General features: G+C 35.1%; 1 protein-coding gene across 5 annotated transcripts in view; it reads right to left on the bottom strand.

Moving 5' to 3' along the window:
* Nucleotides 1–12,252, bottom strand: part of LOC121384047 (tubulin polyglutamylase ttll6-like) — a 74,799-nt gene extending 62,547 nt beyond the window's left edge. For all 5 annotated transcript variants that reach the window (XM_041514238.1, XM_041514247.1, XM_041514255.1 and 2 more), the window contains exon 1: nt 12,127–12,252. The gene's annotated coding sequence lies outside the window, so the exon portion shown is untranslated. The remainder of the gene's footprint in view (nt 1–12,126) is intronic.
* Nucleotides 12,253–17,215: the final 4,963 nt, after the last annotated feature.

Below are 17,215 nucleotides of genomic sequence, written 5' to 3'. Positions count from 1 at the left end.
TTGGGTTGCCATTTAAGAGAAACGAACAACGGGAATCTGAATTAGTATAATCTATATTTAGTACCGATGTGTACTTTGAATGTCGAGAGGACAGGGCAGGTTGGGCAGAATATAATTTTTGTTGATGCTTATGTTTGTTGTTAATATAATAAGTATGATGTGGGCTACAAAATATATAATTTGTATTTATAATAAAATTTGTATGCATGATTAAGTTGATTATTTTTATGATTTAAAAATTATTTTATTTCCAAATAATATGTAATAATTAAACAATGGCAAAGTTGTTACTTTACAAGTTCAAAATTACAATAGTATTATTGTCATATCTTATTACATAGATGTATTGGCAACAGTATAATGTTCCACTGAATACATTCTTTTATTCTTAAAACAAAATACAGTTTCTTGAAATAATGAAATGCTTTTGTTTTTACAGATTGCAAAATTACCACATGATGTTGCCCTTCCTTACCGGTTGAATGCAGGCAACATAACATAGCAATAATAAAATATAGCCATCATCAGACCTTGACATCTAGGGGGAGCAATATCTCTCTCTACTTACCCATCACACCTGAGATTAGTTTCAAGGAGAATAATATATAGTTTCCTTTGGCATGTGAATTTATATACATGTAGTATCAATATGGTAATATTTTAAATTGCCCCCCATAAACTACATTAGGGAGCAAATAATCAGTTCCCTCAGTTATTTTCATGTCGAGGTCTACAACCTAATAAAACATAAGTGTTACCTCGTCGAACAAACATGCAAATGTTTTAATAATAGGGTTTAACCTGGTATATATATTTAGAAATAAAACACAAAAACTTACCTGAGTAAATAATGGTTAATATATATATGTATAATATGGGTGTTGTTTTATATCTAGTCACAATGGATATTGCAGATATTTTCTTGTTCGGTCTTGTGCTGTATTGGAATTGTTATTGCAGTTCAATTTAAGTAATATCTATAAACTAATTTTTAATAGTATACAGCTGGAGAAAGGAGGCAAATATGGTTGTTAATAAACTGATCTATATCGGTATGCCTTCTACTAGACTACACATATTTAACCTAAGTTGCTTTTAACCTGGGTTAAATTACCTCATGTAGATGCACTTATGTAGCATATTCAAGGAAAATACATGAATGAGATAGTTAAATGCTATATTCATCATGTCAAACAGTGTTTTCAAAATGGAAAACAAATATCAGATATGGCAGTTGACCATTCATTTTATTGCAGGTAATTTCTAAAGCAGATTACACACACGCACACACACACACACACACATATACACACACACACACACACACTGAACTATAGAATACCATGAAACTACATATATATGTAAAAAGGTAAGTCCTCTAACTTGAACAAGTAAAATTTACAAATGTACCACAACCACCAAATTACATTGATCCATAATAGAATAGATTTTTATGTATTTTTAGATTTATGTATATGTATGTGTAGTGTTTTCCCTAGCTTGTTTTAGCACAGTGCAGCGCCATGCCTCAATAGTCTAGCACCATCTTGCCTTAATCAGCACCATGCTGCCCTGAGATTAAATAAGCCTTTTTCACTAATTAATTCTAAAACTGCCTTTATAAAACACCCAAAAAAGTATTATTAATTAATAAAATATGCCTTTTACATCTTTTGCCATTCATTTATTAAAGCAAGCACATAAATTACATTAATGTTTATTTCAATTAATTTTTGTGTATTTTTAATGAAAAAAGTGCCATGAAAATGGTGAAAATGCCCCAAAAGTGTTTGGTCTACCATGCCTTGACAAATTTCTAGGGAAATCACTAATGTGTGTGTGTGTGTGTGTGTGTGTGTGTGTATATATATATATATATATATATATATATATATATATATATATATATTGTAGTGTATGTATACAGAAATATATACACACACACACACACATTAGTGATTTCCCTAGAAATTTATATATATATATATATATATATATATATATATATATATATATATATATATACACACACACATGTATATATATATATATATGTATATATATACATACATACACTGAAACAAAGGCACACACACATTATTTACCCTCTGCACCAAAGTAAATACTAAACACACTGGGGGGGGGGGGGGGAGGGGGGGGGGAGAGACGACCTTTATTTTCTTACTGCAGGCCTGCTACAGACACATTTGAAAAAAAAAAATAATAATAATAATTAAAGTTTAAACAAGAATTTAGGCCTATATTATAATTATTATATGTGTGTAATTTAGCAGTATAAACTTTTATTTTAAAATTAAAAAATAAATAAATAAGATGTAGTAGCTGTGGTATGGCAAAATAAATGAAAAATAAAGACCACACAAATTTAATGATAAAGGAATATACTCTTTATTCAAGAACTGGATACATCGTTTTGTTGGGGGGGTTTTCATGGAAAAAGAAAGAAATGTTTTATTTAACGACGCACTCAACACATTTTATTTACGGTTATATGGCGTCAGACATATGGTTAAGGACCACACAGATTTTGAGAGGAAACCCGCTGTCGCCACTACATGGGCTACTCTTCCGATTGGCAGCAAGGGATCTTTTATTTGCGCTTCCCACAGGCAGGATAGCACAAACCATGGCCTTTGTTGAACCAGTTATGGATCACTGGTCGGTGCAAGTGGTTTACACCTACCCATTGAGCCTTACGGAGCACTCACTCAGGGTTTGGAGTCGGTATCTAGATTAAAAATCCCATGCCTCGACTGGGATCCAAACCCAGTACCTACCAGCCTGTAGACCGATGGCCTGCCACGACGCCACCGAGGCCGGTAGGTTTTCATGGAAGACGATGGAATTGTGTATTTTATTTACAGTATAATGTGGGATTTTTATCACTGCACATGCTTTAACCATTTTGTTTGCTAAATTAATCTCTGTTGGTGTCAACAAGCAACAACATTAAAGTCAACGTAGTCACATTCTGTGAGGGAAGCCATGGAATTCCATCAGGTTTGTTGTTTTAATGACCCTACCCACAAGCGGCACCTAGTCTCTTCTTTTGGAAATTTGTAAAACGATATTTTTTTTAACATCATGTTATGGTTTATGCAGCCAACTGCACAACATGTGTTAGGCATCGTGACTGTTAACTGTTGTAAATGATCGACCAAAGTTGCCTCATTTCACTATCAAACCATACGTATCTAAGGAGAAGCTTCACCGCGTCACATGATCAACAATGGTGGCCAGGGGTCGAAGTACCCGTATGTTCGGTTCCGAGAATTGCACAAAAGCCTCTTGCTTCAGACTAGGACACTCGACCCGACAAAGCTCCGTACACAGGTGTTGACAGGTGTTGATTGTAACCAGTTGCAAATTCTGGGTCCTTTGTTTTAATTGGAGTGTAATACCTTGATGGCTTTCTAAACCAAGAATGGTGCTATCGTTAATGTCTGTTTAATCTCTTGACCGGCTCAGCGACTTTGATAAATGTCTAGTCTAGTGGCAGTCGATTGACACTACTGTAGGTCCGACTTCAGTGACTGGTGATATACTTAGGCAGACTTTAAAATCATAAACGTCTGAAACACCAGCCATATTGACCACTATTTATTTATTATTTTAAATCATGCACAAGATACCGATATCTGGGCCGGTCCACTTGACCGATAGGAATTTGTTCCAATAATAGAAATGAACAGGTGCTTCGGACCGACAAGAATGACAAAAGCGGGACCGGCAAACACGCGTTTTTCAAAAATAATTTCGGTCTCAGAGATCGAGAATCGGTCCCAGACCGGGAAAAAAGGGCTTTTCCCCACCCCTGCGCAATCCATACAAGTCTCCATGAAAAACGTACATACAAAAGTGTCCGCCAACAACTGCACTAAAAAAAAAATTCTATGGCAAAAAACATGCCAAGGAATAAAAATCAAATAGTCCACAGCAAAAAAATGTGCCATGAAGAATTAAGGGTACCAGACGTTTTGCCCCTCAAGCCAGTTCGCCTCCATGTCTGTTCGCCCCTAGTCAGTTCGCCCCCAAACAGGATGTCAGTTCGTCCCCACATGCATAACCAGTTCGCCCCCACATAGGTACCAGTTCGCCCCCATAAAGATACCACTGTGTCAATGTGAATGTGTGGTCTGGGCCCATATGTGTGTGCCGAGCTTCCTCTAGTGCAACCCTATGTGTAAAAGTGCTCTTTTTAATTTTATGAAACACTTTATATATATAACTAACTCATGATCCGTCCAAATTGTGGAAAGACTCTAAGAAAAAACACACACACACACTTTAGCATGCCTCTAAAGAAACAATATAATAATTGTTTAAAACTAACAAATAATTGGGAGTTGGGGGCGAACTGACTAAAAGTTTGGGGCGAACTGACAAATAGTTTGGGGCGAACAGGCAAACAGTTAGGGGTGAATCAACTTGGGGGCGAACTACCTTGGGGGCGAAACGTCATGAATTCGAGAATTAAAACCTCAATGACACTGCCAATTGCAGGGATTGTCCATCAGATAACTACCCCCACCCCCATTAAGACCACATTATGGTAATGTCCTTGCACTGTTCGTACTTATAGTATGTATTTATTCCTCCTGTTCCAGTAATATCAATGGATCAACATGTGCAGGGCTCACACTGGAACAAATTTTGAGTTAGCCAATTCTGAGAAATTATGTAAAGTATTTCCTTGAAATTTATTAATTATTAATTTGAGGAGAGTTTTATTAGCCAAAGACTACGTTTTGTAACCATTTTGTATAAATATTAGCAATTGACTAATTTAGCAATGTACATGATGAGCCCTGGATCAATCAACTACTTGTTTACCGCCTATATAATTTTTTTGTTGTGTACATGTATAGCCAACCCTTGTTACTGGAGGCTATATGCACAGCCATTTTATATATATATAAACATTGCAGTAGTTCACAGCATTCTTTAAAAAAAAGTTACAATTGCTATTCTAAGTCAGATGTAATTACCCATGGGATAATGAATTTGACAGGATGGAAAATTAAGATATGTATGACCCTGATGTTTAGATTTTCCACATGTATATGACTAACAATAAATTTACCTGTACATGGTACAAGGCCTACCTGGTTGGGACTGTCACCATTTAAAATGCTTCTGTTACTAAAATAAATTACCTGTTTTTATAATTTTTAATAACTTGTTTTAATTTTTTTGTTTTATTTACCCTACTTCGTAGAGGACAGTCAAGCATTCTCGTTATACAAGCTTGGCAATGGGTTTTGACACTGCAGTTATTTGGGGGGATGCCTATTACGAGATTCAAAATATACATACATGTACGTCCAGACCTGTCAACCTTTAGTCAAGAGAAAGCAGGAGGTGTGTGTTGAAAAAGCAGGAGATTTTGTCAAAAAGCAGGAGATTTTTTAAATTCACACAATTTAACCCAAAATCGCAAGATTTAAAAAAAAACATTATTACAATAAGTTATATGAATACTTTATAATGTCATATATACTTCTAGATCTTGGCATTAAAAAAAAAAAAAAAATTATAAAAAAAAACTTTTTTTTTTAAGTTTAAATATTATGATTGAAAACATATTTAAAAAAAAAAAATATTTTATCCAAAAATGTTAAGAACATGAACAAGAATTTTTTTCTTTAATTAGTACATTTACGGTATTACACTTACAGCCTTACAGGTTGCGTTACATTATCATTTGTGGTTAGTGTACCCAAGTACCAAAAACAAATTTATATAAATCTTATAAATTAATATTCAGTTTTTACTATAATGAGGAACGGTGGCGTGGTACTTATTTAAAATCATTATAATGACGCAATAAACATTGTATTTTCATTAATCATAAGTAAAACCTCATTACGGACATCGTGTGAAATATACCGGAATTATACCCATTTCCGTGAGTAACTTTATGTCAATGTCAAACACAACATTTTTTAATTGTACAAAAATAATTTCTTGAAGTGTACCCTTATAACCAACATTTTACCGCACAAACATACAAAATTAACTGACACATGTATGTTTATACAGCTAATTGGTCTTTTCGTTGTCTTGCTGTGACATGTGATTTTAACATGCATCGTGTGTATCGCTGTCAACTCGGGAGTCAGGCAGTTCAGATTCGTCATAGTTGCATTATGTAATCCAGTGGGAAGACATTTTACAATTCAGAGGTGTTATTAGAACTAAATTGGATAGTTGTTTTTTTTTTATATGGCAACACTGAAAAAAAAAAAAAAAAAAAAAAAAAAAAAAAAAAAAAAAAGAAAGAAAAAAAACCAAAAAAAAAACCACTGAATGTCAATACACAGCCTGTTGAATTAGCGGCAACACGCTTCGTAGCCATTACGATGACAACAAACATTATAATAACACGTCATTTTATAAACTCCATGTGCTTTTTTAACAATATAAATAGGCTATCCCACAATTCTCACTTCGGCAAAGGTTAAACAGATTCGGCCTGTTACATTCTCGGAAACCGAAAGTAGTCGACATTTTCCGAATGAGAAAAAAAAGGCAGAGTTACTTCCCTTCTGTTATTTTTACAAAAGAGGATCGATTTTTTTTTATGCTTACAAAAATGTCATTTAACAGGAGAAACTGTCTCCCGCACAGGAGAAAGGAGATTTGATCAAATACCGGGAGACTCCCGCGGAATCCGGGAGGGTTGACAGGTCTGCATGTACGTCACATGTCAGTTCCCCAAATTACCATTATTTTTTTCTAATTAATGGACCAACACCATAATTCAGTTATTTTTTACTAAATATCAATATAACTGATTATAAGTGGGATACGGTGTAGATGGTTAAATAAAGTAATTTTAAGAACAAATCAAAGGTATATATTTTCAATAAATACTTTGATGGGCCATTAATTAGGTCAACAATCTGTAAATGAATGCCTTTAATGGATACATTTTAATAAATTTTTAGAATGATTATAGTAAGAGAATTGCTGTTTAAAATTTGTCAAAGCACATGTACATGAACTGTCCAAGTTCAAAAGATTTCAACCATATAACCACCTAGTAGGGACACTTATGATCTTTTTTTTTTTTTTTTTTACATGTACCCTCAAATTATTTTGTAACACAAAGCCTGATTACTGTAAACAAAGACAGGTTATGTTACATGTATATCCAGTCCTTGGCTTTTGAAAAACGCTTAGGTGAGTGAAAAATTGCACTCATCAAAATGCTAAGGCGAGTGGAAAACCAAGCATTATTAATTTATGAAGTAATTGCTACATGTAAATGCAGAGACATATGTTGCAAAAATGAACAGATAAACCAATAATGTTTTCTTCTAATTTTATGTTGTTTGGTTCATTAATGTAGTCTGACTTCTTTTCCCTTTCAGAAATGGAATTATAATTTATTAAAACGTTTCAGGAGTAGTACTATAGAAATATAATTAAGACATGTATACACTGATGCAGACAATTTGATTTTTTCATTACAATATGTACTATTCAGATAATTTGACGGACACAATTATATATATATATATATATATATATATATATATATATATATATATATATATATATATATATATATACACACACACACAGTCAAACTTCGTTAACTCGAAGTTGAAGGGGACGACGAAATAGTTCGAGTGTCAGGGAGTTCGAGTGTTCTAAATTCGTACAGCAGACCTCAAAGTGAAACTGCATTGCAGTATTATCATTTCGTTGATATCGGATGTTAGCACATTTCTTCTGTGTATATGATAAAACTAAGTAAATATTAACAGAAACGAGATAAATCCGATCAATTTGACGTACATCTCTATGTACTTTTATTGTATTAATTGACAGTAAAGTAAAAAAAAAATGAAAACTGAAAGCACGTACTTACATATAACCGGAAGTAAGCGATAAATTAAAGTTGATATATTTTTCAAATGTCAAAACAAGGCGGAACGTAACGTTGTAATAAATTAAAATACTGAATGTCGATTAGCACTAAGTACGTTTGTTTACCAAATAAAAAATACACAATATAAATAGAAAAATTATTGTAAATCACAAAAATCATTTTAAAAACCCTCACTAACATAGTGAGACATAACATAACAAATCAAAACGTTGTATGCCAAATAGCACTAGGTTATGTACTTTTAACAAATTTGACATGATGCAGTCGTTTAAGAGAAAAAACAAACAGCGTTAATTGTTATTACAACAGTTCTTTGAAGATTACAAGACTATCCGTACTTTGTGTAATGAGGCCCGCTGCCGTGTACAAACACTGACAACCCAATGCAGGCATGTATGATCATTTCATTCCGCATAGTCGGCGATCTATTATTACCGCGTGTATCATCGATAGCTTGGCTTGGGTGACAATTCATTTTTCTTTAAAGTATTACCGGTACAGTTAAAAGGCTCAGTCACTCCACAAACTTCGAGTTTTGGAAGTGCAATATCCCTTATTTTTTTTTATGGTGGGACCACAAAATTACTTTGAGAGATAGAGTTTTTCAAATGTTCGAAGTTTGATTGTTCGAAGACTGTTATTACTAGTTTGTATAGCAGTTCGGCCGGGACCGCCGTTTCACTTCGAGAGATCGACGTATTTGAAAGATCGAAGTTTGAGTTATCGACGGTCGACTATATATATATATATATATATATATATACCTTTTCAATGTTAGATGGTTTGCTGAATGTGCATCTAAACATATATAAGAATAAATTTTTCTTGAATTTCATTATTATATACAACGAACATGATTAGGATACCGGTAGTTGGGATGGGAAAAACACACTGATTCTAAGGTGGTGGTTCATGAACTACGACCCAAGCATCTCAGGTGTGCACTACCGACTCATATTATTAAAACATTTTTTTAAATGACTTGTGAAACGTACATGTAGGTCTACAATTACTTCAATTGATAGTGTTAGTTGGGACATTGACATTCATGTGGCATTTTTAATTCAACGATTACGCAACCAGTCTCCCTCCCTCAACATTTTGTAACACGCCATTTGACCTACCACTACAAGTTACTAACAGCTCTAACAGTGTTACGTCATTGTTATGTCAATGTTGTTGATAAAGAAATATATACAAACTGACATTATAAAGGATATTATTCCAAATGTGTGATGTCATAATAAAGATAATAACCCCCCCCCATAATTTTAGACATCATCAACAATGCGTAATAAGTTGTCAAGTAGACCAGAGTGTGCGTGCAGAATTCCAAGAGTAAAAATAATCTGACCCTGATAGCTCTGATTGGTCAATATATGCCACAGAGTACTGTGCATCATGTTCCAGTCACATGGCGCAGGCATCGAAATAAGCATTGTGTCTGGTAACCCATTTACGGGGTTACCACAAAATATAGCCTTGTAACCTATAGGTTACCACAACTATATAGACTGTTTAATTTAAATGTTCTTGCGAACTACTCGGCACACATCTAGTTGACGCTGCTAAAACGCGGACGTTCTGAAACTGTATCGGAAACGCGGAAGTCCGAAATGCATTGCCTGATTTATGTTCGGAAACGATACTACTGTTCGTTGAAATTTTTGTCGAGAACGAAACACCATTCTCGACTTTTCTTACATGTGGTAACCTCCCGGTAACCTGAACGACCGTTCTCGACTTATTTCGATGTCTGATGGCGGCGGCTCTATGGGCCAGAGTCGGTTACCCCACAAGTGTGCAATGTAGTCCACTAGTAATGCATATCGTTGGTGAAATTGTTGGCCCAAGATTGGAACAAGTATTACTCACATTTCTATCCTTGAATGTGATTGGTCAGTGCAGGAATAAGCGATATCCAACTGTTACAAGCGTTCCATGTACATGGGGTTCTAGATTTTTTTGATTTTTTAAATTCACTTGCCATAGGACCAGTGGATTTGAAAATGTACTGGTCATGGTGAAAAATTCACTTGCCCAATTTTAACTGTTTATAAAACACAAAACCCCATTAAATTGAAATAATTAACTTTTTAATATACATTTTGCATACTAAGATCATGTTAAATCAATTGTCAATTTACACAACATTCTCATTGGGCATATTTTATGGTATGTTTAGAAAAACATGCAGACAATTGTCATCAGTTTAGAATAAAGTTACTTATTAATATTTAAAAATAACTGTTTCCACTAATACCACCTAAGTTATAAAAAATATCCATGTTACCTATTAGAACAATTAATAGCATTAAAAACAAATTAATATTTTATCACTTATAAATGTATAATATATATATATATATATATATATATATATATATATATATATATATATATATATATATATATACTTATAAATGGCAATTCCTCCCCCACCCCCCCTAAAAAAATAAAAAATAAAAATAATTTTAAAAAACCTCAAAAAGAAACAAGAACCTTTATTAGCATAAACTTAAGATGTATTATAGATTAAGACATACAATTCTACCCCACACACCACACATCAAATTAGTAATTTTTCATTGTAGATACTTTGTTAAATTTATCTATTCCATGATATTGTGTGTGTGTGTATATATATATATATATATATATATATATATATATATATATATATATATATATTTATATATTTATTATATATATTTTTTGCAATTTATTTGATATTTTATAAATTAAATTAATAATTTCTACTTATAAAGTTTTGCAAACGTAAATGGTGGCTTGCAACCTTTAAACTAATAAAATAGCGGTTACTGTTTGGCACTCTATTAATATTAGTACCAAAGGAACAAATATTTGGATTCCAGTGCAAGAAAAACAACAAAATGGCGGCGATACGATGAACTTTAGTGTTTTTTCAATGTTTACATTTTATAATTTGAATAAAGTTACATCGGTAGGTATACTGATGTCGTGGATGAGTCAAAGATTACTGGTGATCAACTATTTGTCAGTGAAATATTGCATGTGACAGCAAATCGAAAAAAGTGGCTTTTATATGTTTCTTTTGTTTTCGTATGATAGTATGTGTTCAAGAAAATATGAACTGGAGTCTGAGCAACTGTGGTGAAAATAGACGTCGGAAATGAGGGTAGTAAACGTCTCATGCGACGCCTTGTTTTGCAACCGCTGTTATTCCCTCTAAATTTGGTTTTATATTTTATATAGTGTAATTCTTTCGGAGGTTTTATGAGACTGAAAAAAAAAAATATGTCATTTTAAAAGCAAAGCCATCGAAACACATTTGAAATGGACAAGAAAAATTTCCAAAAATAGCTGATAGAAGATTTAATTTGTTAATATAGTGACAAGCAATTCCCATTTGCATTCAGTAAGTGCAGTAGTTATACATTTTTTGTTTGTGTGTCCATTCATTATACTATTTTGGATAAAAACTGTTTGAAATACAGTACCATTAGTTTTAACGACATCCTAAACAGCATTTTCAAACATAGAATTGAAAGAACTACCATTTTCTACATCCAAATTGGACTATGAAAATGTAAATGCATTAAAACAAATCCTGATGAAAGGTCTGGGACTAAAACCCACATTAATTTTATAACGCAAATCTAAATTGTAATGTTTTAGAAAATTGCATGGCATGAGTTCGACCTGTACCCCCCTTTCAATGCCAATGGTTAGGGTTAGTTTTAGGGTTAGTCTTTAGAGTTTTTGATATAGAGGTATAGGGGTTGAATTCTTTCCAGTTGCAGTTCATACTCACATGATAATTGTTGTTTTTGTACCTGCTCCATGTGAGTTTTATGTACAATAAATTGAAATTGAAATTGATGGTGTCAAGATCAAGGTTCTAAGCAAAAATAAGAAATTAATATGTAGTTTTAAGATGGAACAACAAAAGGTTTGGAACAAGGATAAGACTCCAATAAGAGCTGACAACCTGGCACTTGACACAAGTGACACGTAGAAGATTACAATAGAGTACTGATAAATCATTCAAATGGTTGCCATAGACGAATTTAGGTAACATCGAAGACACAACACAAATACACAACATAATATCTGCTGGCGTTACACATACATAAATGAAAATAACAAACGCCAATGTCACATACAGTAACATTTATTATATTATTAGATGTACCCCGAATAAGGAAAGAAATTGGACATACCTGTTTTAAATATAACGAATCCACTTAATCATGTTTTCGAAGCACGTCAAGTACTTATCCGCCATATTGTTTCTTCCTTGACATTTGTATACAATATCACTGCGCGGGACTTATTTTACATCAAAACTAGATTCGTTGACAATTAGAAATATATTAGACTCAGCTTATGCACAAAACATTAATGTTTTACAAAATGATTACACTTTTAAATGTCTGCTCCTAAACTATATGTCGTTCAAACATATATGATGGAATATTTGACAACAGCGCGAACTGCGTAATCAGTTGCTGGGTGAGCAATGGCTTGAGAGTTTTCAAGGGAAGTAATTGTGATCCGACTGTCGTGACAAAAAGGTGCCGTTCATTAATGCCCATTTGGCCCTAATTTTTAATAACATCGGCCTTGGTGGTCCATTTTTTAAGCTACATAGACCAGTAGGCACTGGGTTCGCATCCCCGTACCGACTGATACCCAGATAGAGTTTAATAACTGAATGGATAGATGTAAAGCAACTACACCAACTTCTCTCTCACTGACCAACACTAAACCACAATATTGGACAGATAACCCAAATAGCTACGGGTTGTGCCAAGAACAACGTGCTTCAACCTTAAATGGATACAAGCACAGAAATAACAGCGTGAAAGAAGAAAAAAGAAAATCGTCAGCTTCTGTTTCAGATTGCAGACGACATGCAGCTATGGTGGCAGTAGCCTGAGTTTGCCTGTAGACTCATGACCGTTGACGGGAGCCACCGGGGGGAAAGGATATGCTCACTTTTTGTGAACACCTGATATGATCACTGTTATGACAGTGATTCATGAGTGCATTGAATCACAATGGTACTTATTCTATTGAACTCTGACATGAGCTAGTTTTAATTTAGTAAACTCTAGTTTGGGAGTGGCAGTTCTCTTTTTGGCCCCACAAGAGGGATGAGACCTTCAGTAAATGATCTCGGGAGTGGCTGTCCTATAGGCTACATGAGGCACTAGAGAGAGATTTAAAAAATTAAATAGGTTACCAGCGTGCTCTTTTAAATATGTGTTTTTTTATGATAAGTTATTTATGTTTTTAACCTCTTTTTATAATAGGAAATAGGAATTTAATAGGGCGGTGTGCTGCTCCTATCCTAGGGTATGCAACATGGTTCTGTACCATACTTGTATGCGCTAGGTTTCTAAATTAAAGTGGTGCCAGCGTCTGATGAATGGCATAACGTTCTGTTTCTCAAGGATTATAGAGAGGCGCCCCTGGACTTGGAATCGCCAGGATACGTTTTTACATTGCCAGACTCACCAGACGCTTAACTTTCCCTGTTTAAAAACTTTTTTTTTCCCCCCTGGTAGCATCGTTGGCCCGTGGGCCTAATTTTTGATGGGGGCACCGAGACTGAAGGGCACGACGGTTGGGTTGGCTGGGGGGGGGGGGGGTGCTGGATGGGTGGGGGATACTCCACCGGAAGATGGTTAGGGCGGTAGGCGGTTTTGGCCGTGAGGGTTGTTAAGTTTGTCCGGGGGACTGCCCCCCCCCCCCCCCCCGGAGCCTTCCCCGGTTTCGGCCACACCGAAGTCCCCAATACGATGGGTGCCCCTAAGTAAAACATATCCCCCTATTAACAAAACCTCCTGTGGCTGAAGCCTAACCTCCTAGTCACCTGCCACCCCTATTTTGAGAGCTAATTAATATATTTTAATTTTTTTTTAAAAAATATTTATATTTAGGACAGCCCGATCTAAATTTGCGTTACAAATTGTTAGTTGTTTGCTGTATATTAAATATTGTTTGGGAAAATAACGCACAAAATTATTTATTGTAAAGTCACTTTTCCCTGTTTGTTTAAATATCAAAATTGCCCCAGTAATTGTTCTGTCCCAGGTTGGACTACTGGCATCCGGTGGCCGAACCGGGATAGACATACTTGAAACCTTCGTGGTATAGGAGCATGTAAATACTTTATTGATTGATTGACTAGAGAGATATTCATAGAATCAACCACAATTTTGCCAAATACCATTTGACTGCATTGTGCAGAAATATGGCCCTGACCCTGTATTACAATTCTGTTAGATTGTTTTGTTTGTTGGTTTTTCGACCGGCGTCGTGGTTAGGCCATCGGTCTACAGGCTGGTAGGTACTGGGTTCGGATCCCAGTCGAGGCATAGGATTTTTAATCCAGATACCGACTCCAAACTCTGAGTGAGTGCTCCGCAAGGCTCAGTGGGTAGGTGTAAACCACTTGCACCGACCAGTGATCCATAATTGGTTCAACAAAGGCCATGGTTTGTGCTATCCTGCCTGTGGGATGCGCAAATAAATGATCCCTTGTTGCTAATCGGAAAGAATAACCCATGTAGTGGCGACAGCGGGTTTCCTCTCAAAATCCGTGTGGTCCTTAACCATATGTCTGACACTATATAACCGTAAATAAAATGTGTTGAGTGCGTCGTTAAATAAAACATTTCTTTCTTTCTTTCTTGGTTTTTCTTTTTGTATGCATGCATTTTAATAGACACCCAATGCCCAAACAATTTTGGCTTGTCCATGTCCATTCAACTTTAAATGTTCAAGCATGTGCACTCTGGGCCCACGGTGTAAGATATATAATTATTTGACTTGGACTTTGAATTGATTTAACCTGCGTGTTCACAGCAAGCTGTTGTAGTGCACGCCTGTCTTGGGCGCAAGTTCTGGTGTGGCCCAGTTCCATTTCTTCCAAGTCAGGAGGAGAGTAAGGGAGGGGGAAAGAAGGGGTTTGCACTCCTTAAACCACCAAGCACAAGGGAGCAACAGTAGCCCGATCCGAAGACCAGAAAAGTATGCGATGGATTTTGGTGTAGGCCCTTTCGGAATTTGGAATGGTCCCTTTTGGAAGTTACCGTAGGCCTAATAAGAATTTCTTGAAGGAAGGGACAATTAAGGCATTGAAAAATAATATATACTTGTTTTGTACATAAATTAACCCACATACTGAAATTATAATCGGAGTGTGTTCTTGGTTAATTGATCTTTTCTTTCCGTGGCCTGTACCTGTGGTTCCCGATTGGCAGGTGCATATTTAGACAGTCCCCAGACACTGTGTCTAGACACATCAAAAAGACGTGCCTTTTTTTTAATTAAGATCACAAGTATTGTCTGTTAGCCGCGTGGACGCCCCTCAAATCGTAATGGACATTATCACTTTATTACTGTAAGTAATTCTGTGAAACCCTTGATTAAGTAGACTTTCCCATCTAAAATCACAAAAGTGACCAATTACGTAGACCCAAAGGAAAGAAAATTATCACTTGGGTATCGTGAGTGGTCGTTTTTGCTCGAACGTACCTTACCAATAGGCCTAATAAGCATTTTTTCTTTGGATTTTTTTAAAGAGAAAAATACTATAACTCCATTTCGTTCTATTGATGCAAATTGAAATATATTTAGTTAAATATTTTATTATACTATCAAGTCATTTATGTTGTTTTACAAGTCAGATTGATGAAAGCGAAGCGCCTTGTCGTAAATTAGAGCGTTTGTTTACACTGTGCTTAAGAGGGGTTGGACGGAGCTGACGTCACTTCGCCCCAACCTATACCACCGGACGTCACAAAAACGAAACAAAATGGCTGCCCCCAGTTAGAAGGAATAATATTTTTTTTTTAATTCTAAAATTACACGTTTTTCAATTGTTAAAGTGTCAGTATGTGTTGGTGGTCCGGGTATGCATCTTTCCGACACACAAGGCTCTTATTTGAGTTTACCCCCCCCCCCCCCCTTAAGGCGACTTGTCACATAATTTGAGCAGTTCAATCTAGAATACATCACCTACTACAACATTTATATAGACTGAAGCCTCCCAGTTTGTTTTGTTTAATGACACCACTATAGCACAATGATTAATTAATTATAGGCTATTGGATGTCAAACATTTGGTAATTTTGACACGTAGTCATCAGAGGAAACCCGCTACATTGTTCTATAGTGGCAAGGGATCTTTTATGTGTACTTTCCCACAGACATACAAGCACATACCACGGCCTTTGTCCAGTTGTGGTGCACGGTGACGCAAGCATCTCAGGCGAGCACTCAACTGACTGAGGTAAGATCAACTTAAGTTCATGGGGTAGTTATACACTTAAAGGGACATTCCAGAGTTTGCTGCATTGTAAGATGTTTCTGACTATTAAAATATTTCTACGATTAAACTTACATATTAAATATATTTTCTTGTTTAGAATATCAGTATCTGTATATTCAATGTGTTTCTGGTCGTCTTAATATTTGTAAGAAGCCCAAACTGGATTTTGTCTTCAAATAATTTCATACGTACGAAAAAATATAATAATTAGGAAATAATATGAAATTTAACCTAGTACAAATATTAGAACGATCAGAAACATGCTTAAAGGAAACATGACACGTAACCACATTATAGCTCATTTTAAAAACAAAATGATATAAAAATAATATACAAATAAGTTTATAACAATAAAATGCGTGTAGTTATCTTAAAACGAAGAAATTACACCGATCAGTATCAAAGTATGATTTATGCATATTTTTCCGTAAGCTTTCGGAAAAAACCGGAAGTGACGTCAGAGCCGCTGTACTCTTTCATTGTTTATATATGGAGTAAGGGGCTTATGATCTTTTCAGAGCCCAACAATGCCGTACTGTGCGGCCTTTGGTAAGCTCTGCTAGTCTTGGATTCTTTGTGAGCGGTACCGACTAATGCTAAGTGTAAGGCTTTTCAGATCAAGCGTCTCGTCTCTGACGTCACGGACCACGTGATCGCCTTGCTCATTAAAGATCGGCAATTTCCGCTAAGAGCTCGTATCTGGGGTTCTTTTATGGAGATATTTTAAGTAATTAATTTTTTATAATTTTTTTTTTTAGGTGATTCAATTTATAATTAATTGTACATGGTTGGTGCCAAATATGGTTTACGTGACATGTTTCCTTTAATATACAGCCACAAATATTTTATGCAGATACATTTTTTTTTATATTTAATTACAATCGTTAAAAAGTCTCGTTAGTCGATAACATCTCTAAAATTGCAGCAAACTCAGGAATGTCCCTTTAAACGAAGATGGAATATCAGAT

Source organism: Gigantopelta aegis, chromosome 2, assembly GCF_016097555.1.
Source record: "Gigantopelta aegis isolate Gae_Host chromosome 2, Gae_host_genome, whole genome shotgun sequence".
In the NCBI taxonomy this organism is placed as follows: Eukaryota; Metazoa; Mollusca; class Gastropoda; order Neomphalida; family Peltospiridae; genus Gigantopelta; species Gigantopelta aegis.
The sequence above is the reverse complement of the archived record's forward strand: the minus strand, read 5'-3'. Positions and strand labels throughout refer to the sequence as shown.